Source organism: Hibiscus syriacus, unplaced genomic scaffold (genome assembly GCF_006381635.1).
Source record: "Hibiscus syriacus cultivar Baekdansim isolate YM2019G1 unplaced genomic scaffold, ASM638163v2 tig00110327_pilon, whole genome shotgun sequence".
In the NCBI taxonomy this organism is placed as follows: domain Eukaryota; kingdom Viridiplantae; phylum Streptophyta; class Magnoliopsida; order Malvales; family Malvaceae; genus Hibiscus; species Hibiscus syriacus.
In genome coordinates this window covers 86794-105704 of record NW_024062684.1, presented here as the reverse complement: position 1 = coordinate 105704, position 18911 = coordinate 86794, and the positions used below count along the sequence as shown (strand labels likewise).

At 36.5% G+C, this 18911-nt stretch overlaps 1 pseudogene; it reads left to right on the top strand.

The window, feature by feature from the left end:
• The first annotated feature begins 1518 nt into the window (after positions 1-1518).
• Positions 1519-18351, top strand: LOC120118104 (annotated as a pseudogene).
• The last annotated feature ends 560 nt before the right edge of the window (positions 18352-18911 follow it).

Below are 18911 nucleotides of genomic sequence, written 5' to 3'. Positions count from 1 at the left end.
GTTTTGTCCTTCCTAGTTGAGTGGGTGATGTGTGTTCTTTATGTTACATACACAAACATAGTGGGCTTGTTTTGTGTTCTTTTTTTTCCCCTTTATTATTATAAAATCAATGTTGATTTATTTAATATTATTTAAATTTATTAAAATATTATAAAATATTATAAATTATTATAATATCAAAATAATATTATAATATTTTAATTTTTTTAAAATGAATTAGTCTCAATGATATAAAAGAAAATATTATTATTAAAAAATTGAATTTAAAAACTACATTTAATAACTTCATTTAAAGGACGATTTTTGATAGCTTTATTTAGGTCTTAGTTTACAATGACATTTTTTTTCTTCTCGTAGAGTCAAGATATTTTATTATCTCAATTTTAATTTGAGAAAATATTTTTTATTTAATTCAAACATATTTTGAATGATTTAGTATTTCATCTATCTCAAAATTAAAAATCAAATGTTATTTCAAATTGATTCAATCTGAATAATTATTAGACATTTTTTAACATAAAACTTAACTGTTGTCTCTCACTATTGTTATCATTGTTCTCATAATTTCTTTAGATCATTATCATCACTTAATCATTCATTTTCTATCCTTATTATCATTCGTAGAGTCAATATGTTTTTATAACTCAAAATTAACGATAGTGACGTGTCAACATAAAGTAGTGCCACATTATTTTTGAAAAACAAAAAATATTACGTTAGTAGTTATGTTAATATTTTAATGATAAATGATTAAAATAAAATAAAAAATATTATTAGTTATGATTTTGAAAGAAAATAATTGTATAGTTAAAACAAAATTAAAACGATAATTGTATGATTAAGTATATAGTTTATATATATAGGAGTAGAGATGATAAAAAAACCTAAATCCGACAGGAAAAATCGAAAATCGAATTAAACGAGGATGATGAAAAATCGTTTATGCTAAACGGGGACGGAGACAGGGAAAAACCGTTTATGCTAAACGGGGACAGGGATAGGGACGGGTTTGGTAATCTCCGCCCGATTACCTAATTATCCGGCTCGATACCCGGCCCGATACCCGACCCGATAAATATTAAAAATAATAATTATATATATAATACTAATAAATTTAATTTAAATTAAATTAAAAAATATATATAATATTTATAAATTAAATTTAAATTAAATTAATATATATATATATATATAATATTTATATATTTAATTTAAATATATATATATCCGACCCGATACTCGTTTAAATAACCGCTTATGCTAAACGAAGATACCTATTTTCCCATGGTTTTCCCGATTACCCGAAGTGAATCTCCGTTTAAATCTCCATGATTTTTTAAGCGGAAACAGATACAAATTTTTTATACGAAAACGGAGACGAGGAACCAATACCGAACCCGGGCCGTTGCCATCCCTATATACGAGTAACGTAAAATTCCTACTAACGTTAAAGAGAAATACAACGGCGACACGGTGAGTAATTTAATATCCTTTTTCCTTTTAGTTTCTACTTGTTTAGTTCCAAAGCCTCAGACCCTAACCCTAATACTCTATTTGGATCTTGGCTAAAGCCATCGTCTCTCTTCCTCCTTTTGATACCAAGACGGATTCGAATGAAGGTTTCTCGGTTGTCTCAGAGAATCCTGTAAGTTATTTACTTGAATCATCCGTAATTTTGTTTATCAATGTTCAAACTTATTGTTCCAAAGGAAAAAATTGATGAATAATCACGCAATCTAGTGATTCTGATTTAATTGACTGTCGATATGGTTTTATTTTTTTAGTTTCATTTTGTTTATTTTATACACTTTTACTGTATTTGATCCCGTTCATCTTGGTCCTCCTCCAGGTATCTTTGCTTGTATCATCATTCAAATTCTTCCTTCAGTTTTTTTCATCGATAATGCAGCCTCCTGTACCAGTTCCGCAAGGAGCCTTGTCGAGTTCTGCAAGCTTTTCCTTTTCTCCAAATCCTCAGTTGGTTCAGAATGCACAAAATCAACCCGCTAAATCTGTAAGACAATGATAAAAGTACTGAATTGTAATTTCACTTTGTCATACTCGGGTTAAGTTTTCAAAAATTTCAATGCTCATTACTCTTTGACCTACAGCTAGTAGGGATTTTCCGCAAGTTTGGATTGTTTGTAGCAATTTTTAGGAAGCTTTGCGGTGTCAAGAATATTTTCGAATGGTGGACGTGACATAGAATTTTGCGGAATTTAAAATATGTAGGAAATAAACAGTATGCCTCAATTTTAAGCTCTATTTGTTGTCATCAGATTTCATTGAATGGATTCTGAATGCAGTTATAGCTGTAGTTGGTATTAGTTCAGTACTTCCTAACATGGTTCCCGTTCAGCCTTTGAATTATGTGCAATCTCTTTCAATCCCAATCTCAATTTAGTACTTCACTGCTTGCAAAATGGTGTCTAGCAATTGCTTATGCATCTACAGAACGGATTTGATATGGAGTTCTTTTGTGCCACTGTCTTGCAAGTTGGAACTTTTTTGCTGATTGCAGGATACACCAGCCACTGGTACACAAGCTGCTCCTGTATCATCTGCGTTAACTATTTCTCAGCCTGGCCAAATGCCGGTCCATAACTCTTCAAATTTTACAGTGAATGCATCTACCACTCCGAATTTTGCTCCTATAACTTCATGGATGCCTGCCACTCCATCTTTCCCCATGTGTAGTGGATCTTCTGGAACTCCAGGAGCACCAGCACACCCTGGGTTAGTACCATCTGTCCAGAAGATTACTGCCTCGGCTGCTGCTGATTATCCCTCTCCTGCAGTTCCTGGACCCAGTGCTCCTGTTTCATTAAATCCAGCTGTCCAACAAACATATCCTCCCTATGCATCCTTAGCTCCTATGGTTTCTTCCCCACGTGGATTTTGGATGCAACATCATCCAATAGGTGGCTTTCCCAGGCCTCCGTTTGTGCCTTACCCTATTATTTATCCTGGACCCTTTCCTTCAACATCAGGTGGTATGCCTCTTCCTGCACCATCATCTGATTCTCTACCTCCTGGTGTTAGACCTCTGGGAATGAGTCCTTTTGCACCATCTACTGCTGCTCTTGCTAATCAACCATCGGCAATCCAGGCAGGATTACCTCAAGGAATTGGTACGCTCAGGGTTTCCATGCTAGATTACTGATCAACTAACAATGTAAGAACTGTTTAACTTTCATTATTGCATCATGAAGTTAATTTTTTATTCATTCGTATTTAATGGGGTTCTGCAGATAATAGGAAACTAGTCCATGATGTTAGCACCAAAGCTGAAACTGCTTTCAGTGAACAATCTGATGTCTGGACCGCCCATAAGACTGACATGGGGGTTATTTATTACTATAATGCATTAACAGGAGAGTCGACTTATGACAAACCTGCTGGATTTAAAGAGGAGGTACATGTGGATATGCATGCATATGTTTTCTATTAGTAACTTTGTTGGGGTGAACCAGTTTTTTGATTGTAGGCATTTTAATTGACTGATACGGTTTTCAACAAATTTCCCAAATATTGGCTGATTAGCATTCTTTAATGGATGCTATAGGAAATTTCATTTACAATAGAACAGCCAGAAAATGTTGGAGTATCAAACATTAATCATATGATACTGTTTAAGTTAATCAGAAAATTCCACATTGATTAAGTTGATATAAAACTAAAAATATTTGCATATTCGCATTTGTGTGTACTTGTGAAGTATATATGATATTATTTCTGGCTCTCCACTAGTAGCTGTCTTGAAGTCAAAAATCAGTTTCTGTGGTTCTTCTGTATAGAAAATTTTCTATGATCAATTTGCCCTGGCATCTGTATTTTCTGGTGGCTTCTCAGATGCTAATTCAAATTAATGCCAATTTCTTTTTTCTTTCACTTCTGTGTGCAGCCTGATCAAGTTACTGTGCAGCCAACTCCAGTTTCTGTGTAAGTTCTTTACTTTCACATCCACAAGTTGCTATGTGGCATATATCATCAGTCAGAACTGTAATATTGACATTGCTGAAAGAGATATACAGTTAATTACTTTTTTTTTATAGGAATTGAGGCCTCATTAAAAACCCCCTTCATGATTTAAGGAACTCATATTGAATTCCTAAATCGGAGGAAGGAGGAAAAGAGTGCCTTAAACTTTATTAATAAAGATACATAAGATACAATAATAAGATAAAACCCTTACAAACAACCTAAAAACCCAAAATAAAATATCCCAACAACAAAGAAAAATTAACCAATACCAGACTTAGCCAACCCATCAGCCTCAATATTGGCTGTCCTAGCCACCCATCTAATAACTCCCTCGACTTCTTTGAGTTTAACAGCTACCTCCCTAACAATGGAGGCATAGACAACAAGATCCATCCATAATCCAATCCACTACCATTTTACAATCTGATTCTATAATCAACCGACCCTTAATACCTCCTCTCACTGAGTGAAAGAAATTTAAACCCTCCTTAACAGCCTTTAACTCCATCAGAATAGGTGGACCTGGACCAGAAGCCGTCTTAAAAGAACCTAAAAGTCGACCTTCTTTATCTCTTAGGATACCTGCAATTCCATTGCTCTTCCAGTCAGAACTAGTAGTTGCATCCACATTCAATTTAACAAAGCCCTTAGGAGGGAGGGACCACGGGATGGTAGAGACAATTGATTTGTTTGGAGGGAAACATGAATCCCCAAGGGAAGGGTCACTGATAAGGGAATCCAAAGAAATGACCGAATCTACAAACTTAGCTAGGAACCAAGATGCAAGCCTTACTCTAGCTAAGCAAAATAAATTAGTTTGATCCAACTTCCCTCTATCGAAGACGATGTCATTTCTAGCTTTCCAAACAGTCCACATAACAACAACCGGAATAAAGTTCCAAATAGTAGAACCGGAATTTAGATCTTCCCAAGCTAGAAGAAAGTTTTGCGCATTTCCATGAAAGACCGAACTGATACTCTAATACTGCAAAAATTTATTCCACAAAGACCACACGACAAAACAAGAGAGAAATAAATGAGAAGGGATTCATCCACCAAATTACATAAAGGACATGAAAGATCTACAATATCCGAAACCCCTCTTTTAGCCAGTTCAGTCCTCACTGGTAGTTTTTGAAGGACCACCTGCCACATAAAAGTCTCAATCCTTGGTGGCACCAATCCTTTCCACAAAATTTTCTTCCAAAAAGAGTTCACCTGAGAAACCGAGGAACAAATCTTCACATATGAATTAACAGAATAAACACCATCCCCTTTCCCTTTCCAGATCAGAGCATCGCTGGCATCTTTAGACAAGCAAAAATTAGAAATGATTGTCATCAGATTAGTCCACTGTTCAAATTCCCAATCAGCCAAATTCCTCCTCAATCGAATATTCCAAATCCAGCCTAAAGAACTAAACTCGCCGAAATCAATCAATTTACCACTCTGATTTGAAGAGATAGCAAACAGCCTTGGGAAAGAGACCTTCAGAGGGCAGTCCATTACCCATTTGTGCTGCCAAAAACGGATAAACTGACCACAACCAACTTGAGTTCTGCACATACTTCGAAATTTTGAGCCAAATGAGTCTTCTTTAAAATGAGAATTAACCACTGAACTCCAAATCCAAGAGGATTGAGCTGGTATCTTGCTATTGAACAGTAAAGAGTAGGGATCCAGATTGTATTTTGAACATATCAACCTCCTCCAAACAGCCTTCCTTTCATTAGCAAACCTCCAAGACCATTTCCCCAGTAGAGCTTTGTTCATATTAATAATATTCAACACTCCCAAACCTCCCTCCTCCTTAGATTTGCACACATTGGACCAGCTGACCCAATGAATCTTGTTTTTATCCGTTCCACCTCCCCATAGGAATTTAGACATTATGGAATTGAGTTTGGAATTAACCGAGGAAGGAATTTTAAACAGAGATAAATAGTAGGTTGGAAGTGAACAGAGAACCGATTTAATCAAGACTAACCTCCCTGCCAATGAAAGAGTGTTCGATTTCCAACCTGCAAGCTTCTTGTTAAATTGTAAAACCACCGGATCCCAAAGAGAGGAAGAATTCCTAGATGCACCGAGAGGCAAACCTAGATATTCAGAGGGAAAATTCCCAACTGCACAACCAATAGACGAGGCCCACTCCTCAACCTCCTCCGCAGCCGTATTAACACCAAATAATATGCTTTTCTTCAAATTCAATTGAAGGCCAGAAATCAGTTCAAACACTTTTAGGACCCTCTTAACATTTAAAATCTGATTCTTCGAAGCTCCACAGAAAATAATTAAGTCATCTGCAAATTGCAGATTAGATAAATTAAAAGCCGTCTCATTTCTTCCAAATTGCAGTCCAGAAAACAGTCCCTCAGTTACCTTCAGAACACCATAAAAATGTAAAATACTAAATAAAACTTCAAAAATATTCATTTATTTACTGTTCTATTGTTGTATGGTTTTGTAAATATTCTCTAAAAATAACTGTAAATTTGGAGATATAATAAGTAACTATATATTTTTTTAAATATACCTAAAAGTAACTGTAAAATTGGGAATAGAATAAGTTACATTTAAATTTTTCTTATTCTACTAGAAATTTTTTAAAGTATTCCCTAAGAATGAGTTACATTTTATTTTTAGTATTATTTGAAATTTAATAGAATATTATATTATTCTTGAATTCTTTTGTAATATTATTAATCGGTATTTTCAAATTGGGTATTATTGTTTAAAATATCATATAGTTATTTAATATGCTATATTCCAGTCAACCCTTTGTGTGTTGGATATCATTTTACTGTCTTGAGAAAGTGCCATTCTTAGTAGAATTTCATATTAAATGTCATGTCCCTTTTTTATAGGGAGCAATTGGCAGGAACGGATTGGGCACTAGTTACCACAAATGATGGCAAAAATATTACTGCAACAGCAAAACCAAGGTAGTGCGTCCAGTTTAATTCACATCTCTAACCTGTTTTACTCCGATGGGCTTGTTTAATGGAATTGTTAGTGTGAATTTTTTTCCTGTTAATAGAACAATGACATGCTCTTCTGCCATATATATATGTGTGTGTGTTCTTTTTTAATGTGCACTCTTAAGTCAGTGCAAAACACAGTTGCTTGTAGGATATGAATGAGTTGTGTCTGGAATTCAGTGGGTTAGAAGTGAAACTATTAGGGACTATGTTACTTGTACTCGGGTGTAACTGTTGGACACAGGTATGGTTAGACTTTTCTAAGCTTTCCATATATTTCTAAGATCCTTGGAGGTCATATCCTCATATTCAAGTGCCTGATACGGGTACTTCATGAAAAATGAAGAGTCCGATCAACATGGATAAGGGACTTTATGGTTTATGGTTATAAATGAAAAAAATTTCGTCTGGAATTTTGATTTGCACTGGTCGGGCCTTAAGAATTAAGAAGTTGCTGCAACAAGGATTGTGATTGTTCTAAAATTTGGGAAACAGAAGATCCAGGGCTATATTGCTATAGTTGCTGTGAAATGCTCTGTAAAATTGTTGCTGGTATATGGCCACAATTGGGAAGAATAGTGTGCTGTTCCTAAACCTTAAAGTGTAAAGGAAAGTGAAATGTGCCATCAAATTGACAATTTCTTTAGGAACCTTAGTCTATTTATTCAAAGTACTTCTATAAATGTAATGTGAAAGAAATGCCAGTTGCTTGGCCTTTAATAAGGGGAACTATATACAGATTAGTCATTAATTGCTTTAACAGTAAAATGCTTTGCTGTTTGAAGACAACATAATAACCAATGCATAATGGAGTTTACTTATGTCTAAATTGCCACATTCATCAAGCCTTGTGCATTTTCAAATGAGCAGATAATGATGTTTATGTGCTGTATTCCTTTTACCTCCATTTTGCTTTTGATGATGTGTATCCCAGATTTTACATTATCTTCATCCTTATGAGCCTAGTTTTATAATCACCTTTTAGGATTCGAGTGAATTTTCAAGGAAACAAATATTGGACATTGCTAAAACTGTTATGCTGATTGAACTTATTTCCTACTTATGGATATTTTCCCGTTTCTCATTGTGTTTTTATCTATCAGATTAGTAGCTGGCAGATCCCTTGTGAAGTTACAGAGTTGAGAAAGAAACAAGATAGTGAAGTATCAAAGGAGCATGCAGCGCCAGTATCAATTACTGATGTAGTGGCAGAAAAAAGATCTACGCCAGTAAGTTTGAGTGCTCCTGCTGTTAACACTGGTGGCCGTGATACCATTCCTTTAAGAACGTCAGGTGGTGCCTGGTTCCTCATCTGCACTGGATTTAATTAAGAAGTTGCAAGATTTTGGAGCTCCTTCTACCTCAACTGTTCCTGTTATGCCAGTAACAGCAGCAAATGATTTAAATGGCTCAAAAGTTGTTGATGTTAAAGGTTTGCAGAGCACGAACAACAGAGATAAGCTAAAAGATGACAACGGGGATGGTAACATATCTGATTCCTCCTCAGATTATGAGGATGCAGTCACTGGACCTTCTAAGGAAGTGTGTATTATGCAATTTAAGGTATCTATAGTGCCATATTTTGTTGTATATTCTCAAGTTTGATTATCCTTGGTTTTATTACTGCCATCCGATCTTGTAGCTGGAGTGAATTGTTTATCATGCTAGTGAAATTCACAGGAAATGCTCAATGAACTGGGGGTCGCACCATTCTCAAAATGGGAAAAAGAACTCCCAAAGATAGTGTTTGATCCACGTTTTAAGGTTTGTTGAGGCTAAAGATTATCTATTATTTTTTCTTCATAGTTATAGGGAACTTACCTGCTTCTGGAATTCCTTGAACAGTTATCATATGAATGTTGTTGAACGAGAAAAAGGAATAATCCTAGCCGTTGAACTATATGTCATTCTTAATTATGATAAAATGATCGCTTAAGTATGCAAATGAAGAGATCTTATTTTGCTGTTAATAATTAAGATGTGCCTTCTCTTTGTTGCATGCTCTTTTAGTTGGTAACAAATTTAGTTTTCCTATTTGATGTACTTCATTATGAAGTCATACTATTGAGTTTTAATTTCTAAAAGTGCATCCTGTTGCAGGCTATTCCAAGTCATTCTGCTAGGAGATCCTTATTTGAACACTATGTTAAGACACGAGCTGAGGAGGAATGCAGAGAAAAACGAGCAGCTCAGAAGGTTGCAGTAGAAGGATTTAAGAAGTTGCTGGATGAAGCATCAGAGGTTTCTTTAATTGTCCAAAATTCAGTGTCATTTTTTGTTGCATATGTTGAAAATCTTTCTTTGAAACTGCCAAACTGTAGATTTTTACAAGCTGATTTTTCTATTCTAAAGGATATTGATCACAACACCAATTATCAGTCTTTCAAAAGAAAATGGGCAAGTGATCCACGATTTGAGGTTTTGGACCGTAAGGATCGGGAACTTCTATTAAATGAAAGGTAATATTACTAGGATAGACTCGGATCATTATTTTTATTTAGTGTTTGTGCTTTATGCAGAAGGTTGGCACTAATGAGAGAGAGCTACTTGACTATTCCTCTAAGACATTGAAAAGCTTTTAGCCTTTCTTATCTACTAATAGCTCCAAATTTTTGGTTTCTTTGACTTTTACAACATATTATTTTCTTTCTTTTCCCTTGTGCCTTCATTTTGTTTTGAAGTAAGTTAAATGTCTTAGTTATATCTGTTGCTTATATCCAATTTGTTGTTTTGTTCTCTCTGTGCAACATGTGTCATGCCATTATAATCGCATGTGGTATGTTTTGATTCCAATACTTAATTTATGTTGAACTTGTTCAGTTGACTCTAGACAGAGGAGGTGTTCTAATAATAACATTGAAGGCAACATTTGTCTCTTATAAAAAAAAAAGAGGCAACATTTGTCAGCAGGTACTAGGCTAGAGACCAGATTCTAAGATTCAATTTGGGCGTGTCCTTTAGGCTTATATCTCTTTTGGTTTGAATGGTTAATGCCTGAATTTCTTCCTGTACTTTTCTTGAACTGGTTAAGAAATGTCTCTGCTTCTATCTCAGGGTTCTTTTGAAGAGAGCAGCTGAAGACAAGGCTCGAGCCATTCGTGCTGCTGCTTCTTCTAGTTTTAAGGCCATGCTTAAAGAGAAAGGAGATATCAATGTTAATTCCCGTTGGTCCAGGGTATGTGCAATTTAAATTAGGACATTTGGTTAGTGGTTTTCTTCCTACCTTTTGGAGAGTATGTTCCTCAACATTTGGGCATCTTGCATATCTTTTGCATCTTCATTGGGTTGCTCATGTTTGCAAGTCTGCGAGCATGTAAAAGATAAAGAGAATTGGTTCCTATTACCTTTAATAAATATGATGAAAAATATGACCCATTTTCTTACCTTTTTCTTTTTGTTGTTTCAGGTGAAGGATAGCTTGAGGAATGATCCAAGGTATAAATCTGTTAAGCATGAGGATCGAGAGGTTTTGTTTAATGAGTACATATCTGAACTCAAAGCCGTAGATGAGAAAGCAGAGCGAAAGGAGAAAGTGAGAAAAGAGGAGGAGGTATAATTTCTCTCTCCCTCTCCCTCTATCTTTTCTGGCATAAGCAAACTGGTAATGTAAGTTTGTCCTGTTCCGCAACAGGATAAACTAAAGGAAAGAGAGAGAGAGTTGCGTAAAAGGAAAGAGAGAGAAGAACAAGAAATGGAAAGGGTGCGGCTTAAAGTTCGCAGGAAGGAGGCAGTTTAATCTTTTCAAGTTTTGCTTGTGGAAACAATTAAAGATCCCCTGGTATGTACTTTTCTCTAACAATTTTCCAGATGATACAATACGAAATCAACTGTTATTTTTTTTATAAGAATTGAAGGCCTCATTAAAAACCCCCTTCATGATTAATGGAACTCAAAATGATTTCCTTAATCAGAGGAAGGAGGAAAAGAGTGCCTTATACTTCATTAATAGAAAAAGATACATAAGATTTAAAACAACATAAAAAACCCTAACAAAAAACCCGAAGATCCAACATAAAATACCTCTAAAAACCACACTGAATTAGCCTATACCAGCCTTAGCTAGAGCATCTGCCTCCATATTGGCTGTTCCAGCAACCCATCTAATTACACCCACCAAATCTCTCAGCCTTCCAGCTATATCCCTGACAATTAAGACATACATCTCAGAACAAATAACACCATTCTTAACCCAATCTACTGCCATTTTACAATCAGTTTCAATAATCAACCGACCCTTAATACTTCCTTTCAATGAATCAAAAAAATATAATCCCTTCTGAATAGCCTTTAGCTCCATCATAGTAGGTGGACCCGGACCTGAAGCCTCATTGAAAGAACCTAGAAACATACCAGCATCATCTCGTAGAATTCCAGCAATTCCACTTCTCTTCCAATCCCCACTGGTAGCTGCATCCACATTCAATTTGATAAAACCCTTAGGAGGAGGTGACCAAGGGATCGTAGTGATAATAGAATCGTTATGGGGGATACAAGAATCCCCAATGGATGGGTCACAGATAAGAAAGTCCTTAGAGATAGAAGAATCTTAATACTTAGCTAAGAACCAGGAAGCAAGCCTAAATCTTGCTAAGAAAAATAAGTCAGTCTTGTCTAACTCTTTCCCTTACAAAACAATGGCATTCCTGACTTTCCAAACAATCCAAATAACAGCACCAGGAATAAACTTCCAAATAACAGATTTAGTGTTTAAATCTTCCCACGCTAGGAGAAAGCTTTGCGCATTGACATGAATAACCGAACTTATGCTCCAATACTGCATGAATTTGTTCCAAATTGACCACACAATAGAACAAGAGAATAATAAATGAGAAGAAGATTCATCCACCGATTTACAAAGAGGGCAGTAAACATCTTCAATTCCCGTAATTCCTCTTTTAACCAATTCTGTCTTCACTGGCAGCTTTTAAAGTACCACCTGCCACATAAAGATCTCTACTCTTGGAGGCACCAAACCTTTCCACAAAATGTTCTTCCAGAACTGTACTTCCTGGGAACCCGATGAACACACCTTCACACACGAGCTAACAGAAAAGACACCAGCCCCATTTCCTTTCCAGATCAGTCCATCAGAAGCCTCTTTAGACAGACAGAAATTCGAAATAATTGACATCAAATTTACCCATTGTTCATATTCCCAATCTGCCAAATGTCTTGCCAAAACCTAATCAACTCACCATCACCCACTTGAATTCTGCACATAATACGAAACTTGGAGCCAAATGAATCATCTTTAAAATGATTATTGACCATTGAACTCCAAATCCAAGAAGCTTGAGTTGGAACTTTGCTATTAAACATTCATGAGGAGGATTCAAGGTTGTATTTAGAGCATATCACCATCCTCCAAACAACATTCCTATCATTAGCAAACCTCCAAGACCATTTTCCCGAAAGGGCTCTATTCATATTGATAAGATTTATCACTCCCAAACCTCCCTCATTCTTAGGCTTGCACACAGAGGACCATTTAACCCAATGAATCTTGTTTTTCTCCAATCCACCTCCCCATAAGAACTTAGAAATAATGGAATTAAGTTTAGAATTAACCGAGGAGGGGATTTTAAATAGAGACAAATAATAGGTTGGTAGTGAGCAAAGAACCGACTTGACCAAAACTAACCTCCCTGCCAAAGAAAGAGTGGCAGCTTTCCAACTAGCAAGTTTTTTATAGAAGTTCTGAACAATCGGATCCCAAAGTGATGAAGAATTCCTTTTTGCACCAAGAGGAAGCCCTAGGTAATCAGAGGGAAAAAACCCAACAGAAGAACCAATTGTTCCTGCCCACTCCTCAATCTCCTCTTGACTCACATTGACACCAAATAATCTACTTTTCTTTAGGTTCAGTTGAAGTCCAGACATGATTTCAAAGACTCTAAGAACCCTCTTGACATTTAAAATCTGCTTCTTCGAAGCACCACAGAAAATTATAAGGTCATCTGCAAACTGCAAGTGAGAAAAATTAACAGCAGTCTCATTTCTACCAATTTGCAAACCAGAAAACAACCGTTCAGATATTGCCTTTAAAAGTAGTAGGTTTAGAAGTTCCCCAACTAAATTGAAAAGCAAAGGAGAAAGAGAACAACCTGACGAAGACCCTTTGCCATTGGAAATTCCTCAATAGGTACCCCATTGACCAAAACAGAAACCGAAGCTATTGTAACACACTGTCTAATCCAATTACTCCATTTGGTTCCAAAACTCATTTTCTCCATAACTAGAAAAAGTATAGACCAGTCCACTGTATCATAGGTGTTTCTGAAATCCACCTTAAATACACATCCCTTAAGTCCTTTTTTCCTCCAGAAGTCTACCCCCTCATTAGCTATAAGAGAACAATCCAATATTTGATGACCTGGGATAATGGCAAACTGTGTAGGACTGATTATATCATTAATACAGTTTCTTAATCTCCTCGAAAGACACTTTGAAAGAATCTTGTACAACCCTCCTACTAGGCTAATAGGTCGATAATCATCTAAACCACCAATGTTGGCCACCTTTGGGATTAAAGTAATGAAAGTGTGATTTATCCCATGTTCTCAATCTTTCCCCAAATAAAAATTGTGGAAATATTTCAGAATATCTACCTTGAGGATAGACCAAAATCTTTTAAAAAAACCCATATTAAAACCATCCGGCCCGAGAGCTTTGTTGCTATCACACGATTTAATAGTCCCAAATTTCTTCCTCCGAAAACTCTTTTTCTAATAGAAGACTTTGTTCCTCTGAAATTCTGGAAAAATTCAGCTTCATATCTTCAACTTCCAAGGTAGACTTAGAGTTATAAATTTTGAAAAAATGGTCCCTGACACTAGCTTTAATAATAGTCGGATCTTGAATAATCTCACCATTAACATTCAGAGCACACATGCGATTCCTCTTCTTTGTAACTGAAGCACATGTATGAAAGAATCTTGTATTGTGATCCCCTTGTTCCACCCATTTCGATCTAGATTTTTGAAACCAAATCTGTTCCTCAATTTTATACAGCCTCCATAATTCTGTTCTCATAGAAGACAATTCAGCTCCTTGTTCTCTTCCATTTGAGTCTTGCAACTGCTGGAAATTTTCCTCTGCCTTGTGGATTCTTGTTTCTAATTCAGTAATCTCCTTTGCTGGAAATTGGTCTCTTCTACCTGCCCATGTTTTTATTGCCAGTTTGGTTGTTTTCAGACCTGCCAGAATACCAACTCTGTTCTTTTTTCTCTTGCTGTCTTTAACAGTAGAATTAACAAGTTACTCAAAGCCATCCTCGTCCATCAAATAATTAAAGAGTTTGAAAGGTTTTGTACCCCAACTAACTCTTCTATTCTTAAGAAAGATAGCATAGTGATCTGACACAGCCCTAGGGAGTAAAGTTTGAACAATATCAGGAAAAGCTTCCAAGAAATGAACATCCACTAAGAACCTGTCCAATCTAACAAAAGTGGGGATATCCTGATTGTTGTACCATGTGAACCTACCCCCATTCAAAGGTAAATCAATTAATCTTGTGTGCTGAACAAAATGACTGAAAATCCCCATTGAAATTCTGTTTTTAGCTCTTCCAATCTTCTCTACTTCTGATAAATAGACATTGAAATCTCCTCTCACACAAAGAGGAATACTCTGTCCATTAATGAAATCAGCTAGTTCTTCAAAAAAACTGACTTTCTCTTCCTCAACATTAGGCCCGTAGACATTAATAAAACCGCACCTAAGTTGGTTTGATCGAAATTTCCCGAAAATGGAAATAAACCTTCTGTTAATAACATGATCTTCCAATTCAAACGAACTCTCATCCCAACAGCTCAATAATCCTCCAGGGGAACCCACTGCTGGAGATTCGACAAACCCTTGGAGGGTATTCAAACCACTCCTTAAAAAATAACTCTGAACCTTCTCCAATTTAGTTTCTTGCATCAGAAGAATTAAAGGTCGATTCTTTAAAACCAAATTCTGAACAGCTCTCTGTTTTTCCTTTCTTCCCAAACCCCTAACATTCCATGTAATAATGGCTAAATTATTATTCATCATTTAATAGTCAACAACCTGAACATCCCAGAAGAACAACACCATCAGACTTGTCTTAAAACTTTCTCCAAGTTAATGATTTTTTCCAAAAAGGTTGACTTCCCTTCCTTAAAAGAAACCCCCAATAGCTTACTAATTTCCCAAGTAGAAAGTGCTTCCTCCATAAAAACCGAAAAAGCTGGAGAAGAAACTGTTGAAATGCTAACTTGATCTAATGCATCCCTTAACAATAATCTTTTAACACTTCTGTTGATAGTCTTGGAATTGAAGTTATAGTTGTCTCCATCTGAAAGCCACCCTTCAAACAAATTATCCAAATTTCTGTCAGCTTCATGTCTCTTCATAGTAGATTCCACGCAGCATTCCACATTAAAATCTGCTACTGCATTGACAGGATGAGCTGAACTTAAGTCCAAATTTTGCTCCTTGTGCCTATCTAGAGCTCCCTCTTTTTTCGGAATTACACTTTGATCACCGAACCAGTGTCTTCTCTCCCTTGACCTTTTATACACCCTTTTGAAACTGAGAATTCTTCTCCTCTCCATCGGTTCACTCTTAATAGATGAAGAAGATTTAAACCGGTCAACCGATCTTCCCCTAGAAATCCATTTTTTAGATGCATTGGACCCAACCAACATTAAATTTTCTGTTTGATTCACATCTCCACTGTTATCTGGATTGTCCTCCAGTAGCTTGTTTTTAACGAACTCCATGGTTGGGACTTCAATTTCCACCTCAGATTCTTCCCCACTTGTAAGTACCTTATCTAACTTCACTTCTGCCTGTAACACATCTCCAGCATGAATATTTAATTCCCTATTTAACAGTGGAATATACCTGCCCATAATATCTCCTTTTCCTCCAGCAGTCCACTTTAAATTGTAAACAGGACCTGCAGGAATTATTTTCTGCATAAGCGTATTAGAATCCAAATTATCATCCAATTTGGCTTCAGATTCTAGGCCCACTCCTTTCCTCAACCCAAGTCCCACATGTTCCCCTAAAGAAGATGTATCCACCTTTAGTCTTGAATCTTGGTCAACATTATCATGCCCCAAAGTTGGACCTCCAATGCTTTTGTGCTGGATGGGAACAACTGCTGCTGTATCCTCACCACAGAATTCAACAGCCGAAAGTTTTTTGTTCCTATTATTTTTTTCAAACTCCCCTCGATGTCCGTGTTACCCCCTTGTTGTGTATCCCGAACCCATGCATCTACACTGTTCTGTACATCCACTTGGTTCCAGTCCGACGAATTCTCCTCCCAAGGATCGACTGATTCTTTCTCTTCAACCACATCTGCTCACTCAGGAAAAAAATCATCACTGCCTTCTACCTTAATCTTAATAACGAACGACCTTTCATACGTGTTAATGGTGACATGGGAAGGAATATCAAACGGGCTCTCAACCCTCAGCAGGATATGCGCCACTCTGCAATCCTCCCTTTGGTCTGTTTGCTCCTGTATCTTCACTAGCTTGCCCCATCTCGATGCCATGCTTGTAAAGAATGAAACCGACCAGCAGTTTAATGGAACACCTATCATGGAAATTGCACAGTAAGCTAATGGAACACACCCATCTTCCGTAACAGGCTCCAGCATTTCGAACCAGAAGGATAGAGCCTCCCACTTATCTTCCATCGCTGCCTCTTTATCCTCCACTGTCTGGAAAACTAACAAACATGCTTTTTTTGCATAACCCCACCTTACCACCTTGACATTGAAGCCCTCATTCCATAATGCCTTTTGTAATCAACTTCAAAATTCGCCTTGCAAATGCCTGTTAAAGACGAAGTGAGCCATAGCCTTTCCTCCATTGGAATAAAAACTTCCAAAGGTTTTTTCGCGTTCCTCTTAACCCCCACTACCGTATCCTTGTATGTCCTACCATCGTGAAACTTATTCATCAACTCCTTCATCCCTACATTTTCAACTGGAGATACGAATCTTCTCCCTTTCGATTCCTCTGCTACAGAATCTACATACCCCTCCACGCTATCAATCTTCATGCACCTCGTAGAACTATTCTTCTGATATTTCGCAATCGTCACTGATATTCTCCTCCCATCGAATATGGCTTTATTCATCCTTTCCTTTGCATTAAGCAGATCCTCCTTGCTTGCAAAATGCACTAAAGCAAACGTATTTTCCTTGTATTTAGGTCTGTTATTAACAAACGGAATGAACACCTTAATAACCTTGCCATGATAACTAAAACGTTCCCATAAAGCACTACTCTGCACCCTCCTACTGAGATTATCGATGAATGCTGCCCACGTTTCTCCTCCAGGAACCACTCTACCCTTGCCTGAAAAACCATGACCTTTCGACTCCTCTCTCACTCTCTCTCTCATCTTTTTTTTTATCAACTGTTGTTTTGAATTTATTTATATTTACTTTGTATAACCATATCTTTTGTGGAAATCTCACTTGCTTTTGTTTCCTTGTTTTATAACTTGGATAAAATCCCGAATCATTCAACATCAAATTAAGGCCAAAATTCTTAAATGCTTTCTTTTGTTGGTTCATTTGGAATCTGTCAAACAGTTGATGCCTTTCTTTTATTAATCTTTCTAGGCATCTTGGACTGAATCAAAGTCTAAGTTGGAAAAGGATCCTCAAGGACGTGCAGCAAACCCTGATTTAGATTCATCTGATATGGAGAAGCTCTTCCGTGAACATATAAAAATGCTGTTTGAGGTAAATTTGCCACTACATTATATCAATAAAGACACTGCTCGTTTATGAGTTGAAGAAACGAAAGGAAAGGACATTGTTGTAACTTTTAAGGGATTTATTATGCATATTGTTGAACTGCTTTTAAACAATCGTAGCTGACATAACCCTTTGATTCGGCCTCTTGTAGAGATGCTCGAATGACTTCAGATCTCTGTTATCCGAAGTCATAACTCAAGATGCAGCTGCTCAAGAGACCCAAGGCGGTAAAACAGTCCTCAATTCATGGTCAACGGCCAAACTTCTTCTGAAGCCAGATCCCAGGTATAACAAAATGCCAAGAAAAGAGAGGGAAGCACTATGGCGTCGACATGCCGAGGATATGTTGCGTAAGCAAAAATCAGCAACAGATCAAGAGGAAGAGAAGCACACAGATGCTAAAGGCAGAAGCTCTGCTGGTGATTATGGAAGATACACATCAGGTACAAGGAAAGTTCATGAGCGTAGATAGCTTGGTTTCTTGAGAAAAACTAGGTATTTGTAGAATTTGCGGATTTTTAACATATAATACACACACACACATATATATATAATGATTTAGGCTCTGGTTTAGTTAGTTTCCCTTCATGCTGAAGTAAAACGGGTTCAAAAAGAAATTCAACCATATATTTATCAGGTAATCGGAATTTGTTTGAGATGCTTGATGTAGCTTTTCTGATCATTTGGGTTTTGTGTATGTAAAATTTAAACAAACTTATCCTCTTGAAATTCCGGTTTGTATAAAAATATTAGTTAAAGCATCCATGGCCTTTTTCTTGTTTTGTTCAGCTTCAATGGTGGATTTGAGTGGGCTCTTTAATGAGTCCGCCTGCTCGACTAACCTTTTCTCCTTTGAAGAAACTCTTTTTCTCCAGATGCAATTTCGGATGAACCTTAGAATTTCTCCAGATTTTTGAAGATGAACTTGATTCATTGCGTGGATTTCTCAAGGGAATTTTGGGTTTGCTAGAGCAACAAATCAATTGATTCGGATTCAAAGGATTTTTCAACTTAATCAACTCCTTTACATGAAGCTTTTTTTTCCAGCCAATTTTGCATCCAAATCCTTAGCTTTTCGAAGTTCCCTTTTCATGGACTCAATGTACCTCCAGTTCTATATGAATGTCTGCAACTTTCCAGAACACCATTGAAGTAAGCCTCTTAATTTTTTACATGAAGTTTTCATTTAAAAAAAA